This window comes from Papio anubis, chromosome 3 (genome assembly GCF_008728515.1).
Source record: "Papio anubis isolate 15944 chromosome 3, Panubis1.0, whole genome shotgun sequence".
Lineage (NCBI taxonomy): Eukaryota > Metazoa > Chordata > Mammalia > Primates > Cercopithecidae > Papio > Papio anubis.
This window is the reverse complement of record NC_044978.1, coordinates 145,488,059-145,503,957: the sequence shown is the minus strand read 5'-3', so window position 1 is coordinate 145,503,957 and position 15,899 is coordinate 145,488,059. Positions and strand designations below refer to the sequence as shown.

At 40.6% G+C, this 15,899-nt stretch overlaps 1 protein-coding gene across 18 annotated transcripts in view; it reads right to left on the bottom strand.

Moving 5' to 3' along the window:
* The window catches only part of APBB2 (amyloid beta precursor protein binding family B member 2), a 402,192-nt gene that overhangs the window by 205,937 nt on the left and 180,356 nt on the right, over window positions 1-15,899 (bottom strand). The window lies entirely within an intron of this gene.

Genomic DNA, 15,899 nt, shown 5'->3' with positions numbered 1-15,899 from the left:
TTACTTATTTATTACTTTTGAGGCAGGGTTGGTTATTTATTTATCATTACTTTTGAGACAGGGTCTTGCTCTGTCACCCAGGCTGGAATACAAGTGGCAGGAACATGCCTCACTGCAGCCTCAACCTCCTAGGCTCAAGTGATCCTCCTACCTCAGCCTCCTAAGTAGCTGAGACCACAGGCGTACACACCATACCTGGTTAATTTTTTGACTTTTTGTAGAGACAGGGGTCTCACTTTGTTGCCCATGATGGTCTCAAATTCCTGGGTTCAAGTAATCCTCCCACCTCAGCCTCCCAAAGTACTGGGGTACAGGCATGAACCACCAGGCCCAGCCTGTATATGTTGTTTTCATATATTAAAACCTGAACACAGTTTGAGTAATATCTTAGATATTAAATAATGGTATCATGTGGAGGCAAAGGTAAAAGTTCAATCCTACAGCTAAGGCAGCCAAGCTAATCCCATGAACTATAGAATTCCTTCAGGAGTTACATATTAGCTGGGAAGTCCTTGGGCTCAAAAGGGTCATGAAGTAGCTAGAGGTTAGCAAAATCCTAGAAAGATCAAGGCTGCAAGAAAGCACCCCCAAGTGAGAGGCAGTGCTGTAAGGGTTAAGAGCACAGATCTCATGGTCAAAGAGAGAAAGGCTCAAGACCTATCCAAGCTACTTACTAGTTAAAAATGGGGACAATAATAGTACCTGGTTTACATGACAAGTAAAATGAGCAATGCCTACAGAGAATTTATAACAATAAATGTGAGCTCCAGTCACCACTTTGTACCCAAGTAATATAGCGCAGGGCTGCCTGCCAGGGCCCCCAGATTACCCCCTACTCTTATTGGTCTGAGTGATTAAAACGGTCTTGTTGCAGAGACACACTGGGAGGAAAGAGACTAAGAAGGAACAAAGAAGTTGGGTCTATGAGGGTTGAATTATGAAAAAAAAATATATACATTCCTCAGGTTTAAGAGGATAGAGGTTTGTGTTTCTCTTTAAATAAAAGAAAATCTTACAATGTTTCTTTAAACTTTCTAATATTTAACTGTTTTCTTTGGAATCAAAAGGCCTAAGAAATAAGACCAAACTCTTTAACACAACCGACAAGTTACTTAAACTCCCAATTTCTTTGCTGTAAAATGAAATTATAATAGTATCTACACCTCATTGAGTTTTGCTGGGGACTAAAACAGATGACTGTCAAACCTTTGACATAATGGCTGGCATACTGTAAGAGCTCAATACATGTTAGGGATTATTATGATCTTATAGCTCCCTCCTTCCTTGTACACTTTTATTTCTGACCACCATACCTCAAGCCACCACTGACTGAGCACTTTCTTCTTGCTGGGTACTGTGCTAGGAATTGGAAAACCAACGAACATAAAGTCCCCACCTCTAAGTGCTTTCAAACTTGTAGAAGAAAAATACACAATAAAGTCACAGAAATCACCCAGTGTGGCGGGCGGCAGGTGCAGAGGAATAAATGGGCTACTCACCTAGGGTTGGAGAGGATCTTCAGGGAAAGGAGGATTATTATCAAGGGAGCCTGAACAAATCAAGACGTGAAAGGAGACGCGTTATGATGGAGGGGAAGGGCAAAGGCAGGGATTCTTCTCAAGCATGCTCTAACACTTTGGACCTGACCCTGAGGCAACAGCAGGAAGAATGAATGGAAGGCTGATGTGTACATTCTGAGTGTGTGTGTCGTGTATCTGTGTATATGTTGGGCCTTTTTCCTCTAGCATATTCTTCAAGCAGGCAACGACTATGATGAAAACACATTAAAGAAGTAATGTAAACCAGGCAATTAAAACATCAGTGGTCATCAGAGAAACAGTGGAAAGAGGTACACAGACAGTGTCTCCTGAATCAGTCAAAGAGGTAGGCTGGCCCCATTTTTAGGCTCCTTCTCTGGCCTTGGACTCTGCCATTTACCAAAGGGAAGCAGGAGCAGTTGGGAGGCTCTTTGTAATAGTCCAGTCAAGAAAGCGGGAGAGGACAAGGTAGTCACAAGAGACTTAGGTATGGGGGTGCAAGTCTTACTCTCCCACTACTGCAGTTCCAGCTCTGGTCACCCCTGGACCAGGGTAGAAAGATAAGGTTCCCATTAGCCACTTGGATTCAGAGGTGAGGATTGAAGAGTCTGGTGAATTGAGTAATTAGAAAGACACTGGTGACTTCTATCATATCAGCTTCAGGAGAATGGCAGAGTTGGGCAGAGAGTGAGCTTTATTCAAGGAGCTTCACTAAGAACACAGTTCGGGGACACAGGACAGTAGCTGGAGGATGACCCAGGGTTACGGGGAGGATTTTTTACCTTTGAAGATGAGATTCTACCATTGTTTAAAGGCTGTAAAAGCAGAAGGCAACAAAGAGAGGAAAAGTGGAAACACGAAAGAGGAACAGAATAGTAAGGTAGAAACCAGGTGATGAGCGAAGAGAAGGGACAAGAGCGGACTGGAAACAGTCAGCCCTGCTCAAGATAAGGGACACTTCACACTAGGAGGGAAGAGAGGCAGTAAGGACAAGGACATGTATGTCACTATAGTGACACAAAACTGAGCAAAAGCGAAACTGACCAACTTAATTTTATCTATGAAGAGAAAGTTTTCCCAGAGAGGAAACAGTCTAGGGGTGTGGTGTAGCAGGGAACTTAAAAAGGTGATGAAGGTGTCAAATGTGTTGAGATGTACAGATGAGGGTGTGCCCTGGGATCTGGCCTGAAGAAAGCAGGAAATGAGGGGACTGCATGGTAGAAAGGGTAAAGAAGTGGGAGAAAAGGAAAAGGCCAGGGTCAGAGGTCCCAGGAAGGTAAAGGTATTGCACACAGTGCAAAAACCCAAGGAGGTGGCAGTCTTACATTACCGAAGCCATTAAAAGGGGAAGGAGAGGGGAGAACAGCAGCATAAGCAGCTGGCAGAGGCAGCAGAAAGGAAAGAGAGAAAGAAAAAGACAGAAAGTCAGAGAAAGAGAGAGGAAGAAACAGAGAAACAGAAGGATACAGAGAGAGGAAGAGACAGAGGCAAGGAGTTGAAGAGAGAGATAGAGTGGGGAAAGACAGAGACAGAGAGACAGAAAGTCAAAGAGAGAAGGAAACTGAGGAAGAGACAAAGAAGGAATTAAAGAGAGAGATAGAAGTAGTAAAGAAAAAAAAGTGTACCCTATTCCTTTGAAAGCTAGGGTTAATTTAAAACCTATAATTGATAACTGAAGGTCTTCTCTGTAACCCTATAACACTCTAATACCACCTTGTTGTCAGTGTAAACAAGAGCGTAGCCTGAAAGCACTGAGGCCACTGACAACCCATAGCCTTCCTATCAAAAATCCTTAACCCCCCAGGGTATCCTAACAGGGGATCTAAATTTTGACTAATTACCATACAAAGGTCCAACCAGATCTAGGAGGAACTCCCTTCAGGACTATAGATGGTTCCTCCCAGGGGATTAAGGAAAAAGACACAATGGGTATTCAGTAAGTGATAAGGGAACTCTTTTGGAAGCAGAGTTAGGAAAATTGCCTAATAATTGGTCTGCTCAAACGTGCCAGCTGTTTGCACTCAGCCAAACCTTAAAGTACTTACAGAATCAGGAAGGAGCCACCTGTATCAATTCTAAGTTAATATGGACTGAACGAGATCTTATTAGTAGCAAAGAATAATTGAAGTCCCAAACCTACAAAGTTTTCAACAAAAGTAAACTTTGCTAAAAGTTAACAGTGTAACATGTATTATCCTACTACCACATGCTCTCAAAGGATTTCTCAGACAGTTTGCAAGAAATAACGAAATCTATCCTTACGCTGCAATCCCAAATAGACTCTTTGGCAGCAGTGACTCTCCAAAACTGCCGAGGCCTAGACCTCCTCACTGCTGAGAAAGGAGGACTCTGCATCTTCTTAGGGGAAGAGTGTTGTTTTTACACTAACAAGTCAGGGATAGTAAGAGATGCCACCTGGCGTTTACAGGAAAAGGCTTCTGAAATCCCACAACGCCTTTCAAACTCTTATACCAACCTCTGGAGTTAAGCAACATGGCTTCTTCCCTTTCTAGGTTCCATGACAGCCATCTTGCTATTCCTCGCCTTCAGGCCCTGTATTTTTAACCTCCTTGTCAAATTTGTTTCCTCTAGGATCACGGCCATCAAGCTACAGATGGTCTTACAAATGGAACCCCGAATGAGCTCAACTAACAACTTCTACCAAGGACCCCTGGACCGACCTGCTGGCCCTTTCACTGGCCTAAAGAATTCCCCTCTGGAGAACACCACAACTGCAGGGCCCCTTCTTTGTCCCCATCCAGCAGGAAGTAGCTAGAGCGGTTGATGCCCAATTCCCAACAGCAGTTGGGGTGTCCTGTTTAGAAGGGGGCTTGAGAGGTGAAGCCAGCTGGACTTCCTGGGTTGAGTGGGGACTTGGAGAACATTTCTGTCTAGCTAGAGGATTGTAAATGCACCAATCAGTGCTCTGTGTCTAGCTAAAGGATCGTAAATGCACCAATCAGCACTCTGTAAAAACACATCAATCAGCGCTCTGTGTCTAGCTACAGGATTGTAAACAAAACAATCAGCACTCTGTAAAATGAACCATTCAGTGCTCTATAAAATGGACCAATCAGCAGGACGTGGGCGGGGCCAAATAAGGGAATAAAAGCTGGCCACCAGAGCCAGCAGTGGCAACCCACTCAGGTCCCCTTTCACGCTGTGGAAGTTTTGTTCTTTTGCTCTTCACAATAAATATTGCTGCTGCTCACTCTTTGGGTCTGCTCTACCTTTATGAGCTGTAACACTCACCATGAGGGTCTGCAGCTTCATTCCTGAAGTCAGTGAGACCACAAATCCACGGGGAGGAACAAACAACTCAGGATGCACCACCTTTAAGAGCCGTAACACTTACTGTGAAGGTCTGCGACTTCACTCCTGAAGTCAGCGAGACCATGAACCCACCAGAAGGAAGAAACTCCCTACACATCTGAACATCTGAAGGAACAAGCTCTGGACACACCATCTTTAAGAGCTGTAACACTCACCACGAGGGTCCGCAGCTTCATTCTTGAAGTCGGTGAGACCAAGAACCCACTGGAAGGAATAAATTCCAGACACAGAGGAACAGATGTGAAGGGAATGAGGAAATGTTCTCAACCCTGGTCACATGGAAAAGCCACCTGGGGGGCTTTTAAACAGTATAGATGCCTAGGCCCCACCTACAAAGATACTTCCAAGATTCTGATTCAGTTACTCTGGGATTGGGCACAGTTAGGGCATTAAAACATTCTTGGGGTGATTCTCATCTGTGGCCAAGATGGAGAACCATTGGAATAGGAAGTGTGAGATCTGGGAATAAAATGATGTACATGGAGTTAATTATTTCAGAGGCACATGGAATGCTCTCATCGCATACATCATCTTCCTTGTCCTTCCACACATTCTCAGCATCCTTCCCTCCCTCCAGCAAATTCCTACTCATCTTTGAAGATTCAGAAAAGATGTCACCTCTTTATGAAGCCTTCTCTTGTCCCTCTGGAGTCTCCTTCTCCCAATTCTCACACCTTCGTAGATGCATCTCTATTACAGCATCATTCATGCTGTTTTACTATTAACCTGTTTGAGTTTCCCACTAGACTGTGACCTCCACCAACCAGCATAGAAGCCTAGCCCACAGTAAGCAGTCATAAACGTTTGAAGAATAAATCCTCGAGTAAAATGGGAAAGGCAAGTGTTTCATTAACATCTCAAGAAATGTTGACATAAAATGTCTACGCAGAATTTCTGAGAGTTTCTTATTAAACACTGAAAGGAAACCACTGTTATTAATAGTTAAGTCAACAGGAAATTCATCTTTCCTTTCCTTGAAAAAGGGACTCATATCAGACAGGGAAAGGGCGATCAATGGTTAGTTAGTTATCTCAGCTTTTACCCCATGCAGCATCTGAGCAAGAGTTAAAATAAAATCCTTTAATATAATGTATAGACCAATTTATGTTGCTCCTCAGTCTTGGCTCAAATAAATTCTTACTCAACTCTATCATGACTTCCAAAAGAACAAGGACTATTTAGAGTCAAAGGCATATGTTTTGTAACCTAGAGCAGAATGGGGTACTTCCCTGTCAAACATGACTGTTCATCAGTTGCAATCCTATCAGCTCAAAGTTCTCCATTTTTTGATCTGAAAAGCATCGGGCATATTGTTAAATATGGGGGCATGAGTTAGCAGTTCTTGCATACTTCCTCAGTAGATAAGAAGTTGCAGACTTCTATGATTAGATCCTATGTCTATGTCTTCTTCTAAATTGCAAATGCCTTGAAGAAAGTGACTATCCCATTCATTTTTTAAAATAACAGCTTTATTGAGATATAATTTATATACTATATCTAGAAAACCCCACAGATTCAGCCCAAAAGCTCCTTCAGCTCATAAACAACTTAAGCAAAGTTTCAGGATACAAAATCAGTGTACAAAAATCACTACCATCCTTATCCACTAACAGCAGCCAAGCAGAGAGCCAAATCAGAAAGGCAATCCCATTCACAATTGCCACAAAAAGAATAAAACACCTAGGAATACAGCTAACCAGGGAGGTGAAAGATCTCTACAATGAGAATTACGAAACACGGCTCAAAGAAATCAAAGACACAAACAAATGGAAAAACATCCCATGCTCATGGGTAGGAAGAATTAGTATCATTAAAATGGCTACTCTGCCCGAAGCAATTTACAGATTCAATACTATTCCTATCAAACTATCAACATTCTTCACAGAGCTAAAGAAAATTATTTCAAAATTCATATGGAACCAAGAAAAAGAGTCAGATTAACCAAGGCAATCCCAAGCAAAAAGAACAAAGCTGGAAGCGTCATGTTACCCAACTTCAAATGATACTACAGGGCTTCAGTACTCAAACCAGCATGGTACTGGTACAAAAACAGAAATATAGACCGATGGGACAGAATAGAGAGCCCAGAAATAAAGCCATACATCTACGACCATCTGATCTTCAACAAAGCTGACAAAAAACAGCAATGGGGAAAAGACTCCCTATTCAATAAATGGTACTGAAATAACTGGCTAGCCATATGCAAAAGATTGAAGCTGGACCCTTTCCTTATTGTGTATACAAAAATCAACTCAAGATGAATTAAAGACTTAAATGTAAAACCCCAAACTATAAAAAAGCCTGGACGACAGCCTAAGCAGTACCATCCTGTACAAAGGAATGGGTCAAGATTTCATGACAAAGACACCAAAAGCAATCACAGCAAAAGCAAAAATTGACAAGTAGGATCTAATTAAACTCATGAGCTTCTGCATAGCAAAAGAAACTATCAACAGAGTAAACAGACAACCTACAGAATGGGAGAAAAAATCTTCAAACTATGCATCTGACAAAGGTCTAATATCCAGCACTTACTGAGGGAGGAAATTAAAGAAAGAAAGAAAAATAAAATTAAAAAGAGAAAAACAAGCTTTCTATATTAGGGTGACTCATCCCAAAGGCAGAAACAGGCAAAGCCTGGACCCAGGTGAAGTCTCAATATTATCTAAGAAGCCAGAGCTCAAAGGAATGTGCTCTGGAGACTCTCCCAGCACTCCCTCAACATAGGGAGAAGAAATCAAATTTTCCATTCCTCTATGAGTAAACTTTATAGTTTATAGATTCCTGTTTTCTAGTAACTTTGAGTATTCTGTTGAGTATTCTAGGCAGCACAGTGAAGATTATAAGACATGCCTAAGCAGGCCTGGGCTGCAGTCATCTAGGCACCACAGCGAAGGTTAAAAGATAAGCCTGTGCAAGGCACTACAGCAAGCCTCGATAACAGCCATCTGGACCACACAGGAAGAGTCATATGTAATCCTGAGTTATGAAGAACCTGTCACAATTTAATTAACTGCCTTTGTTCCGCCTCTGTATCTTTGCTGTCACGCCACTATGATTTGTACCACTGTAAACTTGTTTCAGGCTAGCCCACCCCCTTTTAGAAGTGTGTCTAAAATTCTAGTGCTGTCTTTGTTCCAGACCCAGTTTTTGGATGTTAATCCGCTAGGTCTGAGTGCACTCAATAAAAATCCTCCTGTTTTACCGTGGTCTCTCTGGTCCTCCTTCATTCCCACAACACTAAAAGGAACTTAATTAAACAAACTTACAAGAGAAAAACAAGGAAGTCCATTAAAAAGCGAGCAAAGGACATAAACAGACACTTCTGAAAAGAAGACATTCATTTGGCCAACAAGCATATGAAAAAAGGCTCAGTATCACTGATCATTAAAGAAATGCAAGTCAAATCAGAATGGCTATTACTAAAAAGTCAAAAAATCATAGATGCTGGCAAGGTCACGGAGAAAAGGGAACACTTATACACTGTTAGTGGGAGTGTAAATCAGTTCAACTGTTGTGGAAAGCAGTGTGGCAATTTCTCAAAAAGCTAAAAGCAGAACTACCATTCAACCCAGGAATCCCATTACTGGGTACATACCCAGAGGAATATAAATCATGCTATCATAAACACACATACACATGAATGTTCACTGCAGCACTATTCACAACAGCAAAGACATGGAATCAACCTATATGTCCATTAATGACAAACTGGATAAAGAAAATGTGGGCCAGTCATGGTGACTCATGCCTGTAATCCTAGCACTTTGGGAGGCTGAGGTGGGTGGATCTTCTCAGATCAGGAGTTCGAGACCAGCCTGGCTGACATGGTGAAACCCTGTCTCTACTAAAAATACAAAAATTAGCTGGGTGTGGTGGCAGACACCTATAATACCAGCTTCTTGGGAGGCTGAGAGGCTGAAGCCAGAGAATCGCTTGAAGCCAGGGGGGTGAGGATTGGGAGTTGGGGGGTGGAGGTTGCAGTGAGCCAAGATTGTGCCACTTCACTCCAACTCGGGCAAAAGAGCAAGACTCCAACTCCAAAAAAAAAAAAAAGAAGAAAAAAAGAAAAAAAAGAAAATGTGGTACATATATACCATGGAATACTACGCCATCATTAAAAAAAAGCATAAGATAATGTCTTTTGCAGGAACATGGATGGAGCTGGAGGTTATTATCCTTAGAAAACTAATGCAGGAACAGAAAATCAAATAACACGTTTTCTCTTACAAGTGGGAGCTAAATGATAAGAACTTGCAAACACAAAGAAGGAAACAACAGATACTAGAGTGTGGAGTGTGGGAGGAGGGAGAGGAGCATAAAAGATAACTATCGGGTACTGAGCTTAATACCCAGGTGATGAAATAATCTGAACAACAAACCCCCGTGACATGTGTTTACCTATGTAACAAACCTTCACATGTACCCCTGAACCTAAAATAAACGTTAAAAAATTTTTATATCATACATTTATATACCATATTTTAAAGTACACAATTCAGTGCTATTTAGTATATTCACAGAGTTGTGCGTCCATTAATACTATCTAATTCAAGAACATTTTTATCACCCAAAAAGAAATCCTGTACCAATTAACAGTCACGCCCCATTCGTCCCTCCCTCCAACCCCTGCAAACACTACTTTGTTTATGTGAACTTGGTGATGACAGACATTTCATATAAACAGAATCATATAATATGAGATCTTTTGTTACTGGCTTCTCTCATTTACTGTATCTTCAAGGTTCATCCATGTTGTAGCATGTATCAGTACTTCATTCCTTTTTATGGCTGGACAATATTCCATTGTATGGACATACCACTTTTTATTTGTTCATTAGTTAATGGACATTTGGGTTGTTTTCACTTTTTAGCTATTATGAGTTAACACTCATATACAAGTTTTTTTTTGTATGGGCATGTAAAACTGACCCAATAGTCCCACAGATAGCTTTTTTTGATAAACATAGAAATTGACCCTTCTGGTCTTAAAATAAATTTATATTTGTTTTATCTGAGATCCTTCATCTGGAAATGATCTTCAGGTCTCAGAAAAAAAAAGTACCAAATAACTGAAACTCACCAGATCACTGCATCCAGACAATGAGATGCTGGACCCCTCATTCATCCTAACTGCTCCCTTGATCCTACCTAGATCCTGTTTGGTACACTTTGCTACATTTCTTCCCTGCTATATAAACCCTTAGTTTTAGTTGGTCAGGGAGATGGATTTGAGACTGAGCTCCTTTCCTGTCTTCTCAGCTGCAGCACCCGATTAAAGCCTTCTTCCTTAGCAATACCCGTCCTGTCAGTGATCTAACTTTCTGTCCAGTGAGCAGCAGGACCTAGATTGAACCCCTGGTGTTTCAGTAGCACATTTTCAATTGTCTTGAGTGTGTACTCAGGAGTGGAACTGCTGAGTATAGTAACTTGCATTTTTATGTACACACACACACACACTGTTTTATATTTTTATAAACATATCACATTATGTATATATATATTTAACATTTTCAGGAACTTCCAGACCGACTTAGTACAAAAGCCACTGTACCATTTTCCATTCCCACCAACAGTGTATAAGGGTTCTAAATTATCCACATCCTTGTCAACACTTGTTACTGTCTCTTTTTTACTATAGCCATCCTAGTTGGTGTGAAATGATATTTCACTGGGGCTATGCTTTTCATTTCCCTTTCATTTTCCAGAACTTCCAGTTCCTTTTATTATAAAGTCTAGCATGTAAGAAGACACAATAAATGTTTTTTGACTCCTTAATTCATTTCCTCATTCATTCATTAAATATTTACCAAGAGCCTACTATGTACCAGGCACTCTCCTAAAGGTCAAGAACACAGCAGTGAACAAAATAAGCAAAACTAAATGAAGAATGAATAAGCAAAATACCAGTAACAATGAGGGTTAGTTTTTAGCACAAAGGTGGTTCTCTTGGATTCCTGACAGGTGGATGGGGCCCCCAGTGATTCTGCCATCCCCTCCACATCTATTCATCATGCTATGTTACGAAGCTCCAACATCAATTCAAGAGGATCGATTCCTATTCCAGAGGTGGGTATAACTTCAGATTTAAGAGTGTGACAAGAGCTAATATTACTGCTGTCGTTGCTCTCCTGCATGCACGATGAAGAAACATCTATTACAGCCTGGCATGTGTTTCCTCCTTATCTGTTAAAAGCCTCACAAATTTTCTTGGGGACTCAGCCTTCCCCCACACCCATTCAATCATTCAACAGATATTTTTTGTTCACTACATCATGCCAGATATGCTTATAAGTGCTGAGGATATAGCAGTGAACAAAACCAACAAAGTAAAGATACCTATAGAGCATAAACTCTAGGGGTTAGGCCCATGTGTTTCAGGCAGAGATGATTGTACCCCTTATTTCAGGGGGCACATGGCCAAGGCACAGCCAATCACAGTAGCAAATTCCCATGGCTCTAGTGGCTGGTTCAAGGAAAAGCGTATGACCCACATGAAGCCAGCCAACCATGAGACTTGCCAGAAGGATAATAGTGGTGCTCTTTTTTCTCTTTTTCTTGAACTAAAAGATGCAAGCCTAGAGCTTCAAGGGGTCCTTATGAAGAGATAACCTGCCCCAGCATGACTCTACCAAAGAAAGCGAAGCCAAGAGACAGAGAGAAAGTGAGCAAGCCCTAATGACTGAATCCCTAAAATAAGACATGCCTGAAATATGATACTGCTGGACTTCTCAGGTCAATAGATTTATGTATTTATTTTGCCTAAGCCACTTGGAGCTGGGTTTTCTCTGTTTTGCAACTAAAAGAGCCCTCATTAATACACAAAGTATTTTTTATGAAACCTAAGCAAAATTGGATAAGCCAGGATCACTTTAATTTCATGACTTGCACAGCTTCTCTCCATCCCAGCCACAAAGGCCCCAGCACAGATACAACCAGGCTGACTGGCCCTGTAACTTAGACCACATCCTAATACAAACCTGTGCTGCATCCTATAGTTAAACCTGGCTTTCCCCCCGCTCCTTTTCCCTTTCCTAAGACCTTTAGCCTTTTGTCAAGAAAGAGTTTGTCAGTAATGACAAGAACTTCTCTCTTCAATAACCTGCTGCTCTCCCTTTACTCCCACGACATGCTTATAAAATTGGAAACTGACAAATGGGCCCAGGGTTGATAAATGGGCCCAAGGAAGTCCAATGTTTGCCCCATTCTTGAATGAAACTTCACATTTTCTTCATTTTTATTTTTCTGCTATACAATTTCATTTCCACCAAGGAGTTAATGGTGAAACTTCTACCCTGAAGAATGTCACCTTTTGAACTAGACCACAAAGTATTAAGGAAATGAAATAAAGTCTGATTTTTCTTTTCCTTTTAGGAGGGAGAGGCTAAATAAAGCTGGCTTCATGAAACTACTCATGAAAGGAAACCTTCAATGTGACAAAAATGATAAGAACTCTGTGAGCAAAAGAGGCAAAAGTTATCAATAAGGCAGCTTGGGTCACCGGGCCAGGGAGATGGCAGGATTTGAGCCTCAGAATATTCTAACTAGGAGAACAATGTCACACTGCTGATGCAGAGTGTCAGATACAGGGGTGATTTCAACAGCCAGATCTTACCCACTTGAGGGTTTCTTGTGTCCCATTAAACTTAACTGCCTGAGGACTCACTCAGTTCAATGTTTTAAGTGGAACTGATTCAAGACAAATGTATCACATACCTCTCAACAAACTCAATCTTAATGAGCTTGATTTAGCCATTCCACAATGTATACACATTTCAAAACAACATGTTGTACACAATAAACATATACATGTTTTATTTGTTGATTATAAAAAAAAAGAAATGTTATTTTCTAAAAAAGAAAATCAGATTTGGCAGTGAGAAAGGATATGTTATTACACAAACTAACAATGGCTGAAGTTGGCAGAGGGTCTTATGGAACACCATGTTAGGGATGAGGAGAGAGGTTCAAGGAACGCTTCCCACAAAAAGAAGAGCTGACCGGGCGCGGTGGCTCACGCCTGTAATCCCAGCACTTTGGGAGGCTGAGGCAGGCGGACCACGAGGTCCGGAGATCAAGGCCATCCCGGCTAACACAGTGAAATCCCGTCTCTACTAAAAATACAAAAAATTAGCCGGGCATGGTGGCACGCACCTGTACCGAGTAGCCCCAGCTACTCCGGAGCCTGAGGCAGGAGAATCACTTGAACCCAGGAGGCAAAAGTTGCAGTGAGCCAAGATCGTACCACTGAACTCTAGCCTGGGCAACAGAGCTAGACTTTGCCTCAAAAAAAAAGAAAAAAAGAGCTGAGTTGGATCTTGAAGGGTGGAAAGGAGCCCAGCAGCAGACAAGAAAGAAAAAGGCATTCCAGATGGGGGAAAGCTTGCCATTCCCAACATCACACCTGGCAGATGTGATGATCAGTTATTTAGGAAGCACAAGCAGAATGTGTGTATTCAAGTAAGAATTAAGACCTTCGGAATAGTCAACTTTGGAAATTATATTCCAAGGACATTTTCTCTGCTCAATTTCTTTTTTAATTTAAGGGACAGGGACAGGGTCTCACTATGTTGCTCAGGCTGGAGTGCATTCACAGGCACAGTCATCATGCACTACAGCCTCAAATTCCTGGGCTCCAGCGATTCTCCTGCTGCCTCAGACTCCCAAGTAGCTGGGGCTACAGGTATGCACCACCACATCTAGCTCTCTTCTTCCCTGCTCAATTTCTAAGCTGTTTCCATTCTTTAGTAAAGTCTCAGTGACTTTCGAAGATTATTATTTTTTTTTTTAATAGAGCTCTAGACTTTTATGGGCAAGCCTGATGATGATCCAGCTTTGGAATATTGGTTCAGGTGAAAAAAAAAGTAGGTGAGCTATAAAGAAATGTCACATATTTTCTTGAGTTACTGATAAGCTGGGCTCCAAATCTATTCTGAAAGGGAAAAAAAGTTAAACAATAACAGGATCCTTGAAATAGGGTAATTACTTGATATCATGGGCTAAGACCTGCTCAGAAGGGACTCCGGAGCTGAATCCTGAAGGGTCAACAGGAATTTCAAAGGCAGATGATGGTATAAATTCTGGTATGTTTGGCTGGGCATGGTGACTCACGCCTGTAATCCTAGTACTTTGGGAGGCCGAGGCTGGCAGATCACTTGAGGCCAGGAGTTCAAGACCAGCCTGGTCAACGTGGCGAAACCCGTGTCTCTACTAAAATTACAAAAATTAGCCGGGCGTCATGGCACATGCTTGTAATCCCAGCTACTCGGGAGCCTGAGGCAGGAGAATCGCTTGAACCTGGGAGACAAAGGTTGCAGTGAACCAAGATTGTGCCACTGCACTCCAGCCTGGGTGTCAGAGCAAGACTCTGTCTCAAAAAAAATTTAAACAAATAAATAAATATATAAATAAATAAATTCTGGCATGTTTGTTTTTAAAAGATGTCCCTGTAGTCACAGCTCCCTAGAGTTAGAAAAAGGAGCTGAAGGCAAACCTAACACCACTTACTAGTCCAGACCCTCTCTCACCAGTCGCCATTTGAATTTTCAAGTGAAAAAACGGCTGGAATAGGATTTTCCACTGAACTAAGAATACCTCTTTCCTTGTAAAATGTGTTATATGTCATACCGATGCATGAGACTAGTAGCTGTTATTTAAAAACCAGGCTAGATAACTGTTTCAGTATCTCTTACATAACCGCCAAAGAATAAAGCTGTTTGAGCACCACCATGAACAATGAAAACATCAGCATAACAAAATGTATCAAGAACAGGAAATTTCTAGAAGTTATTTGATTAGTCTACCTTCACTTAGAGGAATACATTTCATTTTATACACTTGCCAGCTTTATTTTACTGTTTTCATACTAGTGTACCTTGAAGATAAGACTATAATAATAATCTTATCTATTAATAATCTATCTCATAAAAATATGATTTTAAAATTTAAAGGATCCCTAAAGGGAATTATTCTCAACATTTAAAATCTATTTTCTAAAGAACATATGTATTTTTCTTGATTTTTCCATAACTAATATATCTATTCAATATGTTTTGATAAAATACGCATTGACAAAATCCATACCCTCCCCAAATCATCACACTATTATGATTAGATGGCTTCTAAAAATCAGCTCTAAGACACTGACTTTCCTTTGTGAACTCAGGTTTGTCATAGTTTTTGGCTGCTTTTTATAAAAGAATATTTCTTGCCTCTCATATACCTCTATGAGCTTAGTGTTTACTACGTTTTATTTTAGTTCTTTGTTGAAATGTAACATGAAAAATGTCATATAAAGGAGACAGCAGCTTGATTATATTTAATAATAAGTTTAGAATTTAGGGACATTAGTATCTATTTGCCAATGGTTTAAATCTACTTATTTAAAAACTCAGAACTTGCAGAGCAATATGTGCCCTAATAAATATGAAATCTATCCAGATCTATCTGTCACTTGAAGTCCTATATGATGTTTAATTTGAAATGTCACTGCAATTGCTTTTTCCTTATTACGTAACTGTGAGGCTAGGGATTAAATCCCACACCATGTTGTGTGTAGACTAGCATCTATCATGAGACCAAAAAAGGGACGTACAGTAAAATTAAGGTCGTTTTCCTAAGACCTGAAATTAATCTGCTGATTAGACCCAAGGAGAAGAATATATTCAGTATTGGGGGTGGGGGGGGTTTCTGTCTAAGCAAACTCTACAAGCTATTAATAAGATGCAGATTGAGAGACTCAACACCAACACCTACTCCTTTGTTCACATTTCAGTAGTACCCAGGTTGTAATATACAATGCTAGATGGTAAAATTTGACATTTTTAAGCTCCTGTCACAGTCAACTAAAATATTTTTACATTATAAGTATTCATGCAATTATTACACAAATATGGTTAAGTCCAACTAATTCTTCTACTTGATTTTAAAGATTCATTTTTCTATTACATTAGTGAAGAACAATGAAATTCAAAAACATGTTATTTTAGCAAATCATAAGTTTAACATTAAACATTATCTCTTTTTTTT